Here is a 20,652-nt window from a genome sequence, read left to right as displayed (position 1 = left end):
CTTTCCGTTTACTTCCAGACAATCGCCTTCTCCGATAGGTTACTCACACACAGTAACTTTCGACCAGCGTCCGTTACTCATACACTCACTCTTACACTCCCCCTATCTTGGATCCACGGCGGTCAATGGTACCTCGTGACCTCCGTTCTATGGTCGACAACTACCCTGGATGTTCGATACACCCAAAACCACTTAAGCTCTGGCCTGAACTTAAGATTTCACCAGTTCACCCGTTTACCAGGTAACCAGTTTACCAGGTTGCGCACGCTCACAACCTTCTCTCATTCACACTACAGGCATTCAACTCCGCAAGACATTACAATACAAATACAACACAAAACACCGCAATCTGTTCACGCATGACCCTTTTTATACTCACTCTCCGATACTGCTGCTTTTCTCGCACCGTCTGCACCTTTCGGCACACGATTCTTCCGTTGCTCGTCTCTCGGCGTCTAGGGGCCTTGGGGTAAACTAACCTCTCTAGATTACCTTCCTCAAGAAGATAACCATCCTCACTCTGCTACCAACTGCTAACGCGGGATTACTGGTTACTAGTTACCTTACCAAATCCCAAACTATGTCGACTGAATCGTTGGTACCTGTCATTGAGTAAAAGGTAATCTTACAATAAGTCAATCAATTTAAGAACTTACACCACTCTAAATGACCACTGACCAAATTTTAAGTTTCAAAGATTTAATATAAAGTCAAAGATAACTGAAGATACAAACTTCTCAAAATGAGATTCAAAAGATAAATTGGTATCACTATGAACATGAACTTCTTGAGTAGTCTGAGTCTGAAAAACAAAATAATAAGTACAAGCTCGAAAACCATAAGGGTTGCCAAAATGGATACAAGTTGCAACCTCAAAGTCATTACAGAAAAGAAAATTAAGGTTAGTCTGTCCCTACACTATACTAAGTGACATCCCTACTTAGCAAGATCTTTACCCCTCTAGGTGTCAGCCGTGGTGACTTCCTAAGAAGATCACACACTTCTCTTTGTCTCTTCTCTGATAATGGGTCTCTCCTGATCAGCCTATCTGCCTACCCATCCGCTTCCTTAGGCTCCCAAAATCATCTGCTCTGCTCTCCTCCCGGGTCGCTTTCCCTAATACCAAATCACATTTCCAAAAGAAACGCCCCTTGGGACGCCCCTCACGTGGTACATCTTTGCGCGGCAAACTCCATGATGGTACTCTTGAAGACCCTCGTTAAAGTTGACCTTGGTTCCCAGGCTTCTTCTCCAGTGCGCTGATACCCCCTGAAATTCCTGGAAACTCCTACAGGCCTGCGCAAGGCGCCACTGAACAAAGTCCCTTTCATTCGAGCTGATTAGGACCCTCGCACCTGCATACAGTTCGTCCTGCAGTGGGCCTCAAATTCCAGACTCCACCATATCTTTAGGTCGTAAAACACACTCCAAGCTCTGTGCTGGACACCTCTCGACTTCTTCCTTAACGAGCACATGGCAGTTCAAACGATATGACATTATCTGTTCAGGCCTACTTGATTTACATGAAGCAGGTCCCTGTACTCTTAAAACATTAACTTGATTTAAACAGCAAACATTCTTAACTAGCATACGTTTCTAAAATAACACATCTATAAAGCATATACTTCAACCCTAAGTTCAATAATACATTTGGAAGAACCACGTCAACCTTATCTCACATTATTTTAGCAGCACGTTTAGGTTTGCTGTGAATTGCCCTAAGGCCTACACATTTTACTGGATTTCAGAATTACATTTTAATTCGGACATGATTCTTTTAACATGAGAACGTGAGGTTTTCATATTCATTCCAACATTTCTACATTAATCTCACACAGTTATACTTATTATTACTCTACTTAACATTTTATACATTTCGCTACTGAATATAGAACACTCTGTATATTTCACTCCTAGATATAAAACACTCGTGTGCAAAACATGTTTAACTAACTACGTGCTTGTAAATATGGTGTACTTATACATTTTTTTCCCAAACTTGTGCTCTCTCACTATCACTACGAAGTTTAACTTTTTGTAACTTTTTTCTGGCACCCACTGGGTCTAGCCCATACTGTATAAACCTTCCAATAAAATAAAATAGAATATTAGAACACTGATCTTCGAAGAAACGCTATTTTCGACATTTCCTTTATCATTGATCATAGTTATTGCAAAGAAATCTTTTTGCAAATGAATTTTTTTGTGACGAATAGAATTTACCTGGAGGAAATCTAGCCTGTTTTTGTTTCCTTTATTATTCTGATGCCCATGTTAATCCTTTGCTCTATTCCGCAGCTGTATCTCCGCTAACAGAGGCTACGTTGCATTACACCACAGCAGCTTTAATTAGGGTGTCTGAATCAGGCTGAATGTGGACAGTATGTACTGAGGAGCTGTGTCTCTTGATTTACTAAGTGTATGATTCTCTCATCTAGACTTTCTAGGAGCAGGTTCTGCTGCTGCTATTGGTCAAACACAGAACAGTGGAAGTCTTTGCATAAGATCTTTTCATTAATAGCAGTGCTTTAATCATCTATTTTATATGCAACAATAGATGTTAGCAATTTAGAAAAATATCTGCGTGCTTGGCTTGTTTCCGGGATCATTGAGCCTCTCAAAAATCTGCTAGTTTATTTGTAATACATACATGTCCAGTCTCTGATGCTCATGCTCTTAGTCATCTAGTAGTCTGTGTGCGTTTGTGGACCCTGATCAAGCTTTTGCCAATCCAAGAGGCGGTTCAAGGGTTTTTCAACAAACCACTGCCAAGGTTTTTGGACCTTGGAATAGGGCCGGGGTCTGATAACCATATTTTGGGGTCTGCGATCCCAAAACAAATTTTCCATTTGTATATATTGTAACTTGTGGAGAGGTCCAGTTTACTCGCTTGCCGGAGCCAGGGAATGCCTTCCCTAACTATCCCTATATCACTCCTTTCATTTCGTTTTTTATTAGTATGCAGGGACTGAGCCCCTCATCTTTTAATGGCAGCCGCAAAAGATTTTTCTGTAATGTTAGTCTGCTAATCAGAGGCATTGGGTGCGTGGGTCCAGCTTTGTATATACAGTCCCAAAATGGATAATAGGGATGAAAAACTCCCCCAATTCTATGCCCATGTACCCACATCCTCTATTTGGAAGAGGGCTCTAACAAGGCTTGAGACATGAAATCTCACTTACCTTTACTCAGATGTTTAGCACAGGGCATCTTTCTAAGACATGAGGCTTCTGTCAAAGCAGCACCCACACTCTGCACACCTCTCTATTGTTATGAGCCCGAGTCAAGCCCATGTAGCAACTAAGCCTGTTTTCTTACATTGTCCACATTTCTGCACAATTACATTATTTGTGGTGACCTTTTGCAAATATTCGCGTACGTAACAATGTTCAATTAGTTTCTCTGAAACTACATATATTTACACATCTTGCTTTGCACAACATTATCACGATGCCTTGAACACTAAGTACAAAGCCTTTACACACGATGTACAAATGTCGTTCTATCTTCATACACAGGGCAATAGGGCTAACTACATATTCACAACAATGCAAATCTGCATACTCATCGCAAGGATGCTTTTATTATAAATAAAGAAGCATTTCCTGGGGTTAACAGAGGAGTCACTTCGGCTGACATCGAGGGTTCCTATATGCTGTGGCTTCGCAGAACAGCCACCTGACATCTCTGTGAGGGGTGTCCAGTTTGTGACCAGGACGGTGTCGTCCATTCTCTCCTGCCAGGTAATGGGGTTGGATTCTTGGCTTTACACCCACATTCACTTTAGACATACCCAGAGTAGGGATTGCATAGTAGGAGTACAACTGATTACTACCTTGTATTGTATGCTAGCATATATACACTGTCTTAGCACCATGGTGAAACTGCATCTATTATTTACTTTTTTGGTGCTTGTAATCACTATCATCTGCTGCTGTCTACTGATTATCGCAGCACCTGTATTCTCTACAAGAATATCATTGGTTCAATAAATAGATTGAAAATGTCCCATTGTGTATTCTCTAAATATTTCTCTGAGAACTAAAGAGCATGAGTGACTGAGCAGAAGGGTTCTAATCTGTTACCACAATTCAGTGGTGGCTGCCAGCAGAGGGCGCCAGGGCGCTGCCCAACTAGATTTCCAAACTATGTGGATGGTAAGTGCCATGAGCAATTACCATCCACATAAAATGCTTATTAATTATATAAGGGCTTGAAGCTCATGCTGGGTGCTGCCCTCAATGCCTTTCTGCCTCTTGTCATCCTTGCGGAGATGAGTCAGGAAGCCAGGCGCACTGAAGAGGGACACCATACTGCGAGGATTTCTTTTCTTTTTTAATTCCTAAACAGGCTTAGGGCTCACCAAGCGCCAGCCCTGGCCTTCAATTTTCGGGGGTCCAAAGAGACCTCCCATTTATGATGCACCGCAGCGTCAGATTTTCAGGCAATCCCGGGCGTCCAGGGTATAAGCCCTGTATTCCTAGGGCTTTCTGTCAATCACTTCAAAGTGCAGCAAGCAACTCCCCTTGTGACGAGTTGGAAATGGGTGTTGCTTGCAGCCTTTTGAGGGAATGGGAGCGAGCTTGTGACCTGACGTCAGAATCCTAACCCCGAGTCGAGTGGACACACAGACATCATCTGCAGTGAAGTAGAAGAAGGCCGAATTTAAGGCAGGCTTTTCAAAAAGAAGATGGTAAGTTGAAATGTTAAGTTGAAATGTGTGTTACTAGAATATCAAAGCCTATGTTAATCATGTACACAGAAATGAAGTACAACAGTATGGTACATGAGCATTAGGCTGTGATATTCCGGTGGCACACATTCCCTCTTTCGAAAACGTTTCCTCTTACCAACTTTTGTTTAAGGGCAGCTGTCTGCTACTCTCTTCAATCATATTATGCGGCTGCCATCCGAAAACATACTTCCCAAAACCTGTACATTATGCGATGGCTGCTTGTGGTTTTTTGTTTTTTTTTAGTACTGCAGCAAAGGGTTAACGTTTTTAAGTCCGGATTAGATGTTTGTGAGCATTGTTGCTTGCCTGAGTTGCCTCACAGAGGGGACGATTACGATGGCGGGCTGAACATCGTTCGTACCATCATAGAAATGGGAAAAGACCGCCCCTATGGCTCGAGGAGGCACCGCCGATCCCATTACGATGCACTACGGGGAAAAAACACCCGCCGCGATTGGAATCCATGAAACACCACTGTGCACGTGCGGAAAAGCTGAAACACCGCCCAAGGCGGTCCTATTCGCCACGGCAAGCCCACAAACCGCTGATACAGCAGCGGAATTCCCGCCAGTGCAATTATGATGGCACCGCGGTGCTTGCGGTACGACCGCTTGTTACCGACCGCCGCGAATTTCAATAATGATGAATGTGAGCCCCGGAGACCCGACCAGCGCGTTTCTACCGCGGCAGTACTTCGAAAATAGTAATGGCGGTCGAAGGCTACTACAGCACAAAACCAACTAATGTGGAAGTGCAACTGGCTCAGCCAATAGAAACAAGTAATACAGCCCATTGACAGATGCCCCTTACATAAACTACAAATCCCAGCTCAACACAGACAACACACCTGACATGAATATTCTCTGAAAACACACCCACATAGCTGAGCATAAAAGCAGCCCCTGCCTAATCCACACTCCCCATCAAAACTCCAGAAGCTAAGGGCCCTACCTCATCACACAAACATAAGCCAAACCTGAACACATCACCCCATCACAAACACACCCACACCCACACATAATCATCACCCCCACCCAAAACTGCACTCCCAACCACTCAGCACATCACACACCATGGCACAGAAAATGCCAAACTTCACTGATGGTGAGTTGTCAGTCATGGTGGATGAGATCATAAGAGTAGATGGATCCCCCCTCCTACCCCACCCAGGAGCACCTGGAAGCCATTGCACAGTTCACCTTCACCAAACAGGTAGGTAGCCATCTTGCCTGGGAGGGGTGTTTGGGGGAGGGAGGCCTGTACCAGCACTCCCACCATGCCCCCTGTCCCATAGCCTACCAAGATGGAGCACTCCCTCCCACCCCACCCAGTAGCACCTGGAAACCATTGCACAGTTCACCTTCACCAAACAGGTAAATAGCCATCTTGCCTGGGAGGCCTGTTTGGGGGGAGGTAGGTCTGTACTGTCACGGTTCAACGGCTCCTCGGAATCAGGGTGATGCTAATAGGGTTCCACCTCCAGCTTTCCCCGCACTCTGATTGTAACTGCTTACAGAGTACGGTAGTAAGCAGGCGAGGGAAAATGCCGGGGCGGGAACTGCGGTGGAAGGGATGCCTGTGGAAACAAAAAACACACATTAATATCGGGCCCTCGCCTATCTCCTATCTATATCACTATCAGAATACACCATCCCTACCTGATTATTTTCAGACGTTATCTCCCTTCTTTTGTGTGAAATAGAATGAGATGACTTCTCTCATGATATGGAATAGGATCCCTGAAAAGACAAGGGGCCCGATGTAGGTAAATCTGATTTATCGACTCTAGAATACCGAATTTTACCGATTCGGTATTCTAGATTCGGTAAATCAGATGTAGGAAAAAATGGGTAATTTTTACCGAATCTGTATGATTCTGTAATTACCGAATCGGTATTTAGCGATTCGGTAATTGCCATTGTTTTCTTTGGGCCTTGAGGTCCATAGGAATCAATGTCAATTACCGAATCGGTAAATACCGATTCGGTAAGATTACCGAATTTGCAAGGGGATAGGGTGTCACTTTGACACCCTGTTGCACCCCTGATTCTGGCTTGTGTGCCATGTGACACACATACATGCCCTTAGGGCATGTATGTGTGCTACATGGCACAGGTGTACATGCACAGATGTGCATGTACACAGGAATTCGTTATTTACCATGACATAGTATGTCATGGTAAATAACGAATTCTTAAGGGCCGGTGGCACTGTTTTCGGTGCCACCTACATAACAAATTTGCGATTTGGTAAATTTACCGATTCGGTAATTTACAGAATCGGTTATGCTTACCGAATCTGTAAATATACCGAATCGGTAAATTTAAGGCCCCCTACATCTGAAACTCCAAATACCAGTCGGTAACGGCCGAAATCGGCCGTTACCGACCGGTATTTGGCCTCTTACATCTGGCCCAAGATCCCTTCGTTATTCTGGTATCCTTCCTTACGCTTTCCTATAGAAAACCCTTGACTACCACACATAAATACCATACGTTCTGGCCCCTTGTTTTGTAATTTCCAGTAACCAAGAAAGCCCTTCCGGATACTAAACTATAAGGTGCATCAAAAAGAAGGCAAAAATAAAAAAACAGTTCAAGTGTAAAAACATTTCGAGCGTCTCCAAAGGAACAGCCGAAGGCCAGCCAGCAATCTCTGCTAACTCGATAATTATTTCCAACGTCACTAACAAAACAAAACAAGACTGGGATAGAGAGAACAATAGGAACGAGACTCTCTTACCAGAACTGTGACGCTGGCGCTTCCTCTAGCCTCCGGAGTTACCAGATAGAGATCTCTGTAAAACCACTTCGGTCAGCTTTACTCTGTAATGTTCCAGCACCCCAAATGAGTATTCAGTGCCAGTCAAAAGCGGCCAATAGCTCCGGCTGAGGGAGGGGGCAATCCTGCGTCTCCCACACCGGAACAAAACACCAGTTCCTTGGATATCTGCACAAGCCGAGAGGGGGCAAATCCAGCGTCTCTCGAACCTGCACAATACCCTTGTTACAACAATCTCCGGTCATGAGAGGGGGCAATCCTGCGTCTCTCGATCCGGAAAACAAACAGAGCACTAATAGTCGGACTCGGGAGGGGGCAATCCAGCGTCTCCCGATCCGACCGAAGGCACCACCTCACGCCTAAACACTCCGTAGGCTAATGTGAACGCTGCTAGAGGAACGTAACACCGCAGCCGCGGGTTACTTTAGGAAAGCCAGACAGTTTCTTCTCTACGGACAAAACGGGAGACAAGGCGTTCTCCACCACTATAGTCTCAGCAAACAACAAAATCATGTGCACTGCACCCGGTCTCTCACTGGACTATATGGCCTCTCCCACTCAGTTCAGACCGATGGAATCCTGGGAAACGTAGTCCCATGGCAGGCACACGTCAAATCCTGACATGTACCACTACTCCCACTATGCCCCTGTCCCACAGCCTACCAGGATGGAGTACTCCCTCCCACCCCACCCAGGAGCACCTGGAAGCCATTGCACCACACCAAACGAACTAACAGGTAGGTAGCCATCTTGCCTGGGAGGGCTGTTTGGGGGAGGAAGACCTGTACCAGCACTCCCACCATGCCCCCTGTCCCACAGCCTACCTAGATGGAGCACACACTCCCACCCCACCCAGGAGCACCTGGAAGCCATTGCACAGTTCACCTTCACCAAACAGGTAGGTAGTCATCTTGCCTGGGAGGCCAGTTTTGGGGGAGGGAAGCCTGTACCAGCACTCCCACCATTCCCCCTGTCCCATAGCCTACCAAGATGCATCCCCCCTCCTACCACACCCAGGAGCACCTGGAAACCATTACACAGTTCACTTTTACCAAACAGGAAGGTAGACATCTTTCCTGGGAGGGGTGTTTGAAGGAGGGAGGCCTGCACCAGCACTCCCATCATGCCCCCTGTCCCACAGCCTAGCAAGATGGAGCACTCCCTCCTACCCCACCTAGGAACACCAGGAAGCCACTGCAGCACACCAAACAAACTAACAGGTAGGTAGCCATCTTGCCTGGGAGGGCTGTCTTGTGGTGGGAGGCCTGCACTACAAATCCCACCAGGCCCCCTTGTGCCACAGCTGAGCAGGATGTAGCACTCCCCACACCACAAAGCATGGGGAAGCTCTCTCATTGCTATCTTAAAACTTACAGGTAGGTAGTAACCATGTGCAGCATGCCCAGCTTTCCCAAATGCATGTTGCCACATGCCCACAACAGCAATGCAAATCATGTACATGACGACATGTCTGTGTTGTCACACCGTGTGTACACTGCAACAAGTTCAAATTCACAACAGACACCATGGACTAGTAAGGTATGTACCTCAACATCATGTCATGGTGCACTGTCTTCTTGCAGACATGAAAAGGCATGTCATCGTCAATAATCTGTTGCATCAAATGTCATAAATATCAGTGTAACATCAACCTTGTTGCGTGCAACTCAATTTCCATATGACCTATGTCCAACAGGAGAACGACAACGAACTACACAGGATGATGACAACATGCAGAGCCAGTCCCCACCACCAGAACATGAGCACTCAGATGCAGATTCACTCATATTCTCCGACTTGGATTCTGAAGCTGGCCCCTCTGGTGTGCCAGGGAATAACATGGCTGGCTCGAGCCCTCACCGTCACCACCACCATGGCAACAACAACTGGCCTGGCCCCTGCCACCACAACCTGTGTGGCATCCACCAACATCTTCTCCACCACGACAACAACAACTGGCCTGGCCCCTTCCACCACAACCTGTGTGGCATCCACCAACATCCTCTCCACCACGGCAACAACAACTGGCCTGGCACCTGCCACCACAACCTTGGCCATTCAGGCTGGACTGCTCCCATGAGGCACAGGGTCAGACTGATTTGCATATGGCCATGTCTGAACTGGGGTGGCAGAGTGGGCTAAAGAACAGTGATGGATTAAACCCAGATCTGTTGACTGGGTGTGAGTTTCAGATTGGTTCAGATGCTCCGTCCATCACCACCCCCTGTTGTACCGATTTGCTCGCCATAAGCTGGCAGGGTATGCTGAGACGTGAGTCCCTTGCTCACTTTGCCACTGGATTCAAGCAAGCCTGGCTGAAGATGGCTGAAATGCCAGAAAACGGTCCTAGGAAGCTTGTTTCCAGTCCAGGGAAGGCATGGTTTGAGAAGGCTGACTTTGTGTGTGACTGACTGACTGCATGAATGGCATCCGTGAGCCACTTATGTTGTCGTTGATGTGTCAATTCCGATGAGATTACTACTCAGTGGCCTATGTGTGGAGTACAGGTGTCATGTTACTTCCATGGATGTGAATCCTCATGTTTAAGGTACAATGGCACTTAATATTGCATCATGACATGTGCGCTAATGACATGTTGTGCATTGGGGGTGTTAACAACATCAGCAGGCAGTCTACAGCAGTGTGCAACATGTAAGTGTGCATTTGATGATCTGTCCTTTGCAGGACTTTGAAATGGTGTGACCTACACTTCTGACAACAATGTGCAAAGGTTTTTGTGATTACTTGCACAATTTGAGATGCATCATTAGCTCTGGTACAATGTAAGAAGCAATTCCTAGTATTTGTGTTGTCTCCTTACAGTGACTGCATATATGACAGGGGCAACAGGCTGTGTTGTATGCCTCCATCACATACAGGCACGTGGGTTTGCCTACAGGGATGTCCATGGTGGGTTCATAGAGAGCATGGCCCGGATGTTTGCCTGTGTGTACGTCACATGGGACCTTGCTGTCAACAATGCATTTTTGCATCTACTTCGGTACCTAGCATTGTTGTTACAAACGCACACTGCACAGGGTGTTGTGCAACATGGTGCTGTAAATATATACTTTGGTGTCGTGCACGCATACGTTCTTTGTGTCTCTGCACCGTACTAAACCTATGTCTCTGTCCATTGCAGAATCTACTGAGTGCACAGGAGGCAATGAGACGGACACCAGTGCTGAAGCATCTGGCACACATGAGTCACATGAGGTCACAGACACGGAGGTGTCCAGCACCTCTGAGGGGGACAGGAGTGTCCATGAAGAATCGTGTTCAGAGAGCCCAACATCTACATCTGATGACTCCAGAGGGGAGTCCGCAGCAATGGTGGCCACAAGGAGTGACAATGCAGAATCTACATACAAAATACATCAGCCAGTGCCCACCATCCCGCCTACTAACACTAGTGCATTCCGTGCATGCAGGGCTGTCAAGGGTAGAGTCGCATTCACCCCAGGCACTGCTGCCCCTGCCCCAGTGTCCTCTGCTGCCCTCAGAGTTGAGCCGGTAGACCTCTTGCGGCAGTTGTGTGTGGGGCAGACAGCTCTACTAAATGCATACCTGGATCAGGACAAGAAGTTGGGACAAATTCTGGCATTCATGGAGGGCATTTATTCGGACGTGGGCAGACTCTCCATGGTTTGTCCTCGACCGTGACTGCTGCCATTCAGCTGTCCCGGCCTCAAAGTCCAGTTCATGCACCTACAACAAGCACCCTGCCAGTGGCACCACCTGTGGAGAGTGTAGACACAACAGAGCCCTCAGGCCCCAAGTTGGTGAGACGCAGATCACGACAGCACCACCCCAAGCGTGGCGGACCACAAACACCAGCCCCTAAACGGGACACAGGCAGACAGGGAGGCAAAGAAACAAGCCCTTCAGATGAGACGCTGGAGCATCAGGCAAAGACGAATGCCTCTAGCTCACGTTCCAAGACATCACACTCAGCACAGGACCCTGCCATCCAGAAAACTGCTGCTAAAGACACAAAGTCAGTTGCCATTCCTGCTGTGGTGCAGGTGCCAGTGAAGGCAAAGCAACAACAGCTCCCTAAGACACCCTCACCACAAACCTCCACTCCCACCAACACCCCTGAGAAGCGTAGTCAGGAGAGCAATGTGAGGGGGACAACAGGACTACAGGGGATGGGGAACAAAAGTCAGGCCAACACCAAGGCTAAAACCAAATCCGTCAAATCCCCACAGGGACAGACACCTGCACCTGTGACACCTTTGTCGGATGGTGTATCTGTTGTGCCCACACCACTTCCCAGTCAGCCCAAGACAATTACGAAATATCGCATCCCTAAGAAGTGTAGAGTCAGCCCTCTACATTCTCCCACACCCACCCTGTCTCATGGCAGCTTATGCACACCTCCACGTGCCACCATGCCACCCAGGCCCTTCAGCCTTCCGCAGGGCACAGCCACTACTGCCTCTGCCCCTGATGGTCCTTTGTCTCCTAGGTCAGGTCCTACCACTGGGCTGGACACTCTGCCACCTCAAAGTCCAGAAGACAGGCAGGTCTGATGCCAAATACTTCCCACATTCCCATCTCTCCCACAGCTTTGCCTGGACGGAGCTCTGGTATCACTGTAGCATTTGGATTCACATTTCAGTGCACTGGGTGGCACATTCACTGTGTACATTCTCATGCACACATGTGCTTTGTTTGAACTATGGACTGGACAATATCATTTCCTTTGTTGTCATTATGATGGCTATCATGTTATTTTGCAATAAAAAGTGTTACTCCTGTTGTATACTTCATTGGTGCACTTGCTGAACTAAACAGTTTTATGAGTGTGTATGGCTCAATGTGCAACATGCTGTGCATGGCACTTCCACATTGCTATTTCATTGATTAAGTTTGTAACAGTTTGACTGACGTAACACTCACTTTTGTTAGGATCAACTATGTGGCTTGGGATTGCAATTATGCTTGTTTGTGTTGATGTACTCTTACACTCATCATATCACCCTGAGATTCCTTCAATTGTACACATGTGATGTTAGGAGGCTATGCCACAACCAAGGTGTATTGTACACACAGTGTGACTTGTGGGGTGACCATGGTTGGGGATATCTGTGTGATGTGTTTGGATATGTGCACAGTAGTGTGTGTGTTTTAATATTGTATAGGCCTATCTGCATACTCACATGGGTATATTTGTATGTGTGCTCTTGAGCAGTCAGACAGTGTGCTTGGCCTGTCCTTGTCAGTGTTGTTGATGTGTATGTGGCACTTAACTTGCCGTATACACATGTGTATGATCCTGGTATGCATTGCCTGTTTGTTTATTTGGTCTGACAAGTGCCTCTAATTGTTTGCACCATATGAGTTTGATGTTGGGCAGTGTGTCCTTGCCCTCCTTGTTGAAACATTCATGTCTTTCCTGTCAGTTGAGAGTCTGCAGAGTGTGTGACTGCAAAGTGTGAGTTGTGTATTGTTGTTGAGGCACGTTTGTCGTGCAATCGTGAGCTACTTGTGCTGTCCTATTCAGCCAAACTGACATGTTGGTGGATTTTTCACCTGCCTTGCTGTGACTTGTCTGATTTTCTTTGCAGATGCAGTGTTTGCTGTGGGTATTCATGGCATCCCCTATGCGTGGTTATGATGTGTGCTCATTGTGCATGACTGGTTGATGTGTTTTTTGGCTGTACAATCATCACCACCACAATCCTGATGTATACAACACTTCAGTCGCATGCGTTCCACCCCACGCCTTCACAATGTGTGACCCTCACCAGCACTTCATGGTGTGAAGTGTTGCTGTGAGTAGCTGCTCGGTGTACTGGTCCTCTGTGCCACTCAGGACACTTTAACATGCATATGGGTGTCATTGTAAGGTACCTGCTTGCAGGCATAGTTGCACATGTGCAGTGCATGTGTTTCAAGAGCACATTCCTCTAGTCAAGTTGTTTGCATCTGTGTTTTGCTTTGTTATTCCGCTGTGGTTGTGGTCACTGCTGTATGTGTGTTTGAAGAGCTACAGTTACACTGGCCGTGTGTGTTGTGATGTGTGTAGTGTGATGACTTGTATTGTGTATTCACATGCTGGGGCAATCAGAGATGTGTGATTGTGTTTTGTTTTTTGTTGCCAGACTGCTTACTGGGCATGCAGTGCTGTCAATGTATTGTATCCACTAGGTTTGCTGCCACATCAGGCACATCGATTAGTATTCATGTATTTGCGATGGTCACATGTCAGTATGTGCTTTTGCACACTGCTGTGTGTCTGATCCACACAATGTTGACTTAATTAGCACATGGAGTGGGTGGTGTATTGCTAACTACTGTTGACTCTGCCTGGCATGTGGTTCAACCACGATTACCTATATGGCACCTGTATGCTGGTGGACTTTGGTCCCTGATACTCACCTTGCCACTTACAGGGAGGAGGGCTGACATTAGGGGCACCTGTATGCTGGTGGGCTTTGGTCCCTGACACTCACCTTGCCACTTACAGGGAGGAGGACTGACACCAGGGGCACCTGTAGGCTGGTGGGCTTTGGTCCCTGACACTCACCTTCCCACTAGCAGGGAGGGGGGCTGACACCAAGGGCACCTGTATGCTGGTTGGCTTTGGTCCCTGACACTCACCTTGCCACTTACAGGGAGGGGGCTGACACCAGGGCCACCAGTGTGGCAAGTCAATACAGGTGTTGGTTTGCCACATTACACCTATGACCTGGTTGCCAAACATCACTTTCCCTGATTGTCAGATGGGCACATATTTGTATGTGGTGCAGTTTGTGATGGTAGTTGCTGTGATTATATCAGGTAATGACAGGTGCTACCAATTGGGGCATGCTATTTTTTTTTGGGCCCTGGTCAAACTCAATCCTTACCCCCTCACTGATACTGCGCATGCGTGGCGCTGGCCATGCCTACTGGGTTGTGCGGATGTTTTCCCGCGTCCTCACCGCTGCGGTGACGTGACGGGGAGATGGCGGTGCTTACTTTGTTGATGGATGCTACCGGTGCATAGCAGTGTGTTCACAACTAGCGGCGCCTTGCAATGACACTGGTGGATAGGGTCCTGTGCCCACCAGGAGGTCTGGAGTGGACAGGAAGGCATTTGCAGGTCAGGTGTTGTATGTTGATGTTGTGTGCGGATGAGTGTAATTGACGTACCTGCGGAGTTGTGCACGGCGACGGCGTCTTTGTTGATGGCGGATCAGGAACAGCAGCGGTAGGGCCTGTAGGGCTGGATCTGTGGAATTTTAGTTTGTGTACTAAACATTATCTACGCCATCTTGCAGACTCATGTATGAGCATACACGACAGCCATTTTAGGTACCATGGTCTCCCTGTTCACGATCGCCCGTCAGCACACTTCCCTGAACCTTGCAAGCCTTCCCCGCGCCTCCTGGCTTCCCCCGCGCTCACATGCACAAGTCATGAAACCCCCCCCCATGACTCTGTCTCAGGGAATCACACCCCGCGCCTGACCAACACCTCCTTTCCGTCCATGAATACCCCTCCTTTGATGACCCCTTCCTCTGAGCCCGACTGCCTTTACGAACCGCTGGTCATCCCTTAGCCCGAGGATACAGTTTATTGCCCACTACTGTATGCACTCGCCTCTCCTGAAAGAGACCACTAATGATCACGACCTCCCCACCCCCTGAGATTCGATCAGGCGCACACATTCCAAAGGAATCGGCAGAACACTCAGCTGCGTGATAACCCCCTCCCAATCATATGAGGGGAAAGGGCTTCTACTGTTGTCATGTGTTGGAATGGGCTGGAACTGGGGGGGTGCCGGGGATATCGTTCTCATACTTCACAATGCCCTTGTTGTAATAAAGAACGTTCACATGTCTTAAACCAGTGTATAAAAGACCAGGTCTCAGAGAGGTTGAGAGAGCACCTCGAGACGATACCTTGTTGTCCGATCTGATGTGTTCTACTCCGTCGGAATAAAACTTGTTTCCTGTCTTCCTGTCCCCAGCGCCTGCCTCTTTATTGAATAACTTCGTATGGTATTAGAGGCGTTTTACGCCGGGCAAATTTAACTTAGGAAACATCTACTGAAATCGCTTGACCATTTTGAATTGATCTTTAACCCCTTCGACGCTCATGACGAGCTGGGCTCGTCATGGCGTAGCCTCCTCGCACGCTCATGACGAGCCCAGCTCGTCACGTAACATGCGCTTTCGCAAAACCCAGCGTACGGGCGGAATTCCGCCCGCACGCATGCGGTTAACAATTGGCGTCCCAAACGCGGGGCCCATCAGCGACACGTGGATCCAGTGGGAGAGGTCCCGACGACAGAGTGAACAACTGCAACGATCGGGAGAGCTCCTGTCCGATAGACCCTCGTCTGACAGCCGATCATCGGAACTTCACTGATTCCGAGCAGACCTCTCCAGAGTGATCTACGGTCCTGACTGGGAACCACCAGGAGTGCCGCGATAGCAACAAGAGAATAGAGGACAATCGGGCGCTGGAAGCGGAAGACGAGAAACTGTCCATGCGGTCCGGGTAAGGTCGTGACATACGACAAATTGCGAAATTGATTGATTGATTGTTTGAAAATACTAGTATTACTTATTGACTGTTTCTGAGAAATTCTCTATTTGTAAACAAGCACAGAATCGCCATACTCTGTTTAGTCTTTGCAGATAGTGAAGGGTAGGCAACGCAAGCCTTTAACACGTTGTGCATACTTTTCTCCTCATTGATTGATTGATTGAATCGAGCATTGAATTGTTCGAAGTTGGTTCTCTTAAGGATCTTCTCTGCCTACAAACGGGGAAGAATAGGAATATTCTCTCTCCCTTTGCAGATAGTGAAGGGTAGGCAACGCAAGCCTTTAACACGTCGTGCCTATTTCATTCCTCATTGATTGATTGTTTGTCCAAACATTGACTGTTTGGAATTGGTTCTTTCTGGAGGTATTCTCTGTTTGCAAATAGCGTAGAATAGAATATTCTGTCCAGTCTTTGCAAGTAGTGAAAAGACAGGTAGTGCAGGCTTTTGCCCCCCATTGTAATCCGTCATGCCTATCTTCTCCCCATTGGTTAATAGTTGGGTCAACCCGGACCGCTTATTAGAGATGTACCATCCGGCTCCACTGGAAGGCACCCCTAAGAAGGACATGTTTACTAAGCAAGGACTAGTCGCTATAGCTTATAGTAAGTTATGGCATAAATATACAAAAAAGGATCCTGAAAGTCAGTGGCCACTGATAGGTTCTTTTGATGAAAATAAAATAAAAACACTAGAAGCAGCTGTAAAAATAAACAAGGCAATGCCCACTATGCTTGATAGTATTGGCATGTGGCGCAAAGAAGCAGAACATCGCAGGAAAAGAGAGGAAGCGAAAATAGTGAAAGAGTTACGAAAAGCCACCCATCTGGCCGCAAAAGAACTAGATGAAGAAATAAGAAGAAGAGAGGAAGTTAAACAAACGCAAGAATCAGGACTGGCAGGCCAATGCCCTGTCAGGACCACCTCTGCGCTCTACCCGGAGATGCCCTCCAAACAGCGGGCAAATGACGAGTTACTGCTCGGTCCTCCAATTATCTACATGCCTCCTCCTTATGCTCCCAGCCAGCCTCTAGCACAACACTCACCAGTTCAAAGTGCAGGTCTGGGTGACCCTAGCGCTAGTGCCCCGGCTCTTACGGCCTTCGCACCAGCCGCATTGGTAACAACAGCAGATGAACATGAGACTAGCAGGCACCTAACAGCCAGACCAAATAGGTTGAGCAAAGATGAGCGGGATGGAATCGACAAGATAGCAAAAACATTGGTAGAACGGAAGGAGAGCGAAGAATATACGATGAATATGCACAATTCACATGCCGGTAGTCACAGACGGCATTTCATTTTACGGTTCAGCTACCACACCCTGAACGCATATGAGGATAGGTACCAGAATAAGGGTCCTGCTAAATTGACGGCTCTATATAGAAGGATCGATGTTGGAGATGGAACTGAGAGCGATGTGACGGACCTCTTCATGCAAACGCTTGAGGTCTTCCGCCACCTCGCGGAACAGAAACCAGAGGTCAAGATCACAGTCCCTGAGACGATTGAGCCCTCATTAGAAGCAGCCAACACTATGATGCCTATCAGAGAAGCCGCCCCCTATTGGGTTCCCCCAAGAGGTCAGGGAACAAACGATGATATCAACCATGCAGATGCAAAAGGGAGGGTTGTGTACAACTGGGTTTACCAACCATGGGATTGGCAAGATATTTTAACTTTTAGACAAACCCTGCCCGATTTACGAAAGAACCCTACAGCATTTTATACAGAACTAGACACAGCCTTGGGCTCAACCATAATGACTCTATCGGACATTGATTTGTTTTTCGGGTTGTGTCTGCCGGCTGATGTGTGGAAGCAAATCCGGAAAGCCGACCACACGGACCTGTTCGGACACACATGGAAACAACTCGATGACCTAGATAGGCAGCGAGAGCCCGGAAAGAAACCTGTAAAAGACATACTGGAACTCCCCGACAAAATAGTACAGAAGCTAAAGACGTTGATCCCAGAAAAGAAGGTAGACTGGTCGGTAGTCACGGCTTGTCGTCAGAAACCTCAGGAAGATGTATCAGAATATTTCTCCCGATTTGAAACAGTGTTCTCCGACTACAGTGATCAAGACATGACCACCGCAACCGGACAACACCTATTCGTGCAAAACTACGTAAAAGGGCTATCGCAAGAGGTCTCCCAAAAGTTACAGACGAGTGAGAGTAGTTGGGGAGCCTCCAAACCTGCAGCTATCCTTCAGATGGCTCAGTATTATGAACACCAGATGAACGAGAACGAGAGGGCGAATGAGAAAAAGAAAAAGGACTTAAAGGAACGAGTGATGATTGCTCAATTGCATGAAGTGACTACAGGAAGGGAACGATATAGGGGAAACTACCAGTCGAATGCCGCTAGGAATTCGGCCCCTAGAGACCGCAACTCCACACCTGGCGCTCCACGAACCGACCTCGATGAGAACCAGTGTGCATTTTGCAAAGAATTTGGGCATTGGAAGTCTCAATGCCTGGCCCTTCGGGAAATGATTAAAAATAAAGAGACAAGGGACATGACAAATGGCTCCAAAACTGGAGGGCAGGGACGAGGGCAGACCCGCGACACCACCAATGACCGATCTGGCAGACCAAACACATTTGACCGCCCCCGACAGAATCAGTGCCAACAGTCCGACTGCAACAATGCTCACGACTCTGCATAGGACTGCCAGGGGCAAGGGAGGGATCCAGTCGAGCTCTGTGTTGACCAGCAAGGTCCTTACGTCACTGCTAAGGTCCTGGGTACAAAGTCTCCATTTTTGGTAGACACTGGAGCGACACGTAGTGTATTATCAAAACGACTGATTCCAAGGGCACCCTTGTCTGGCTCACACATCACCTCGATAGGTTTCGATGGAACGCCCTCCACTAATCCCCTGTCTGTACCTATCTCCTTTGACCTAGGAAACAATCCCACTGACACAACATTTCTGCTCTCCTCCAACTCCCCTGACGCCATTATGGGTATTGATTTACTGAAACATTTCTGAGCTACTATTAGGTGTTCCCCGGATGGAGTCCGAGTCATCCTGTACGACAACCCGAGCATGTCCAGACCCTACCCCGCACGACATATGTACGCCATAACAGATGCTGACCTATCCTTGCTCGATACCCTACCCCTGTACCTATGGGCCAGAAACGACTCGGATGTAGGACGAATGATGATCGATCCTGTACACATAACTGTTCGACCAGATGCAATACTCCCGAAACTCCCACAGTACCGGATATCGCCCGAAGGCGAGAAGGCATTGGTAGCGATTATTCAGTCCCTGGTAGATGCAGGAGTGGTAGAGGAAGTGGTTAGTAATGTCTGCAATAGCCCTATCCTACCCATTGTTAAGAAGCAAGGTGAGGGAGATGAGAAAGCGCACCGCTTCATCATCGACCTGCGAGAAGTCAACAAAGTGGTGGTGCCACAGTACCCCGTAGTCTCAGACATCGCCACCATCCTGACTCTCATCCCGTCCACTGCCACCACCTTCACCGTTATTGATCTTAAAAATGCATTTTTCTCTATCCCCATCCATCCAGACAGCCGTTATCTCTTCGGCTTCACTTTAAAAAACCGTTCATACCGATTTTGTAGAGCTCTCCAGGGCTACACTGAAACTCCCAGCATTTACAGCCAGGCCCTCAAAAGACAGCTGGACGCCGTCCAGCTACCAGATGGAGTGGTATTGATCCAATATGTTGACGATATCCTTTTGGCGGCCGACACCACTCCACTTGCAATCACAGCCACTATCCAACTCTTGCACTTTCTTGCGGAGAATGGCCACAAAGTCTCCAAAAAGAAACTGCAGTTCTGTCAGCCCCAAGTAACATACCTAGGCCACCTCCTGTCCAAAGAAGGGAGGAAACTTACGCCCGACCGAATCCAAACCATCCTAGACACCCCCATTCCAAAAACGCAGAAGCAAGTCCGTTCATTAGTGGGCCTTACTTCTTTCTGCCGACAATGGTTACCAAATTTCAGTCTCATTATAAAACCCCTACTTTCCCTGTTGGCCAAAGATGTTCCGTTCCCACTCCCGTGGACTCCCGAATGCCAAGCACCCTTTAAGGAGTTGCGGGATGCCCTTTGCTCGGCACCCGTTCTAGGAACACCAGATTACTCCAAGCCCTTCTCCCTCTTCACTCACGAAAGGGAGGGATGCTCATTGTCTGTTCTAACTCAGCCCATCGGCGCCAAACAACGCCCTTGTGCCTACTTCTCTGCCACTCTTGATCCAGTCGCCAGAGCTCTACCTGCCTGCCTTCGAGCAGTAGCCGCTGCTGCTGTCTCTATCCGCCAGAGTGAGGGAATTGTGCTTTCGAACTCTCTCACGGTATTAGTGACCCATGCAGTTGACACCCTTTTGAACCAGACCAAGACTCAACACCTGACTAGTGCACGACTGACAGGGTACGAATTGACTCTACTTGCACCCCACATCACCCTGAAGAGATGCACGACATTGAATCCTGCTACACTTTTACCCTTGCCCGAAAATGACCCCGATGTGCCCCCTATACACGACTGTGTGACCCTCACGGACGAACAGACTAGGAGTAGAATTGACCTCCGAGACATTG

The sequence above is a fragment of the Lissotriton helveticus genome, chromosome 7 (assembly GCF_964261635.1).
Source record: "Lissotriton helveticus chromosome 7, aLisHel1.1, whole genome shotgun sequence".
Classification (NCBI taxonomy): Eukaryota; Metazoa; Chordata; class Amphibia; order Caudata; family Salamandridae; genus Lissotriton; species Lissotriton helveticus.
This window is presented reverse-complemented; position numbering follows the sequence as displayed.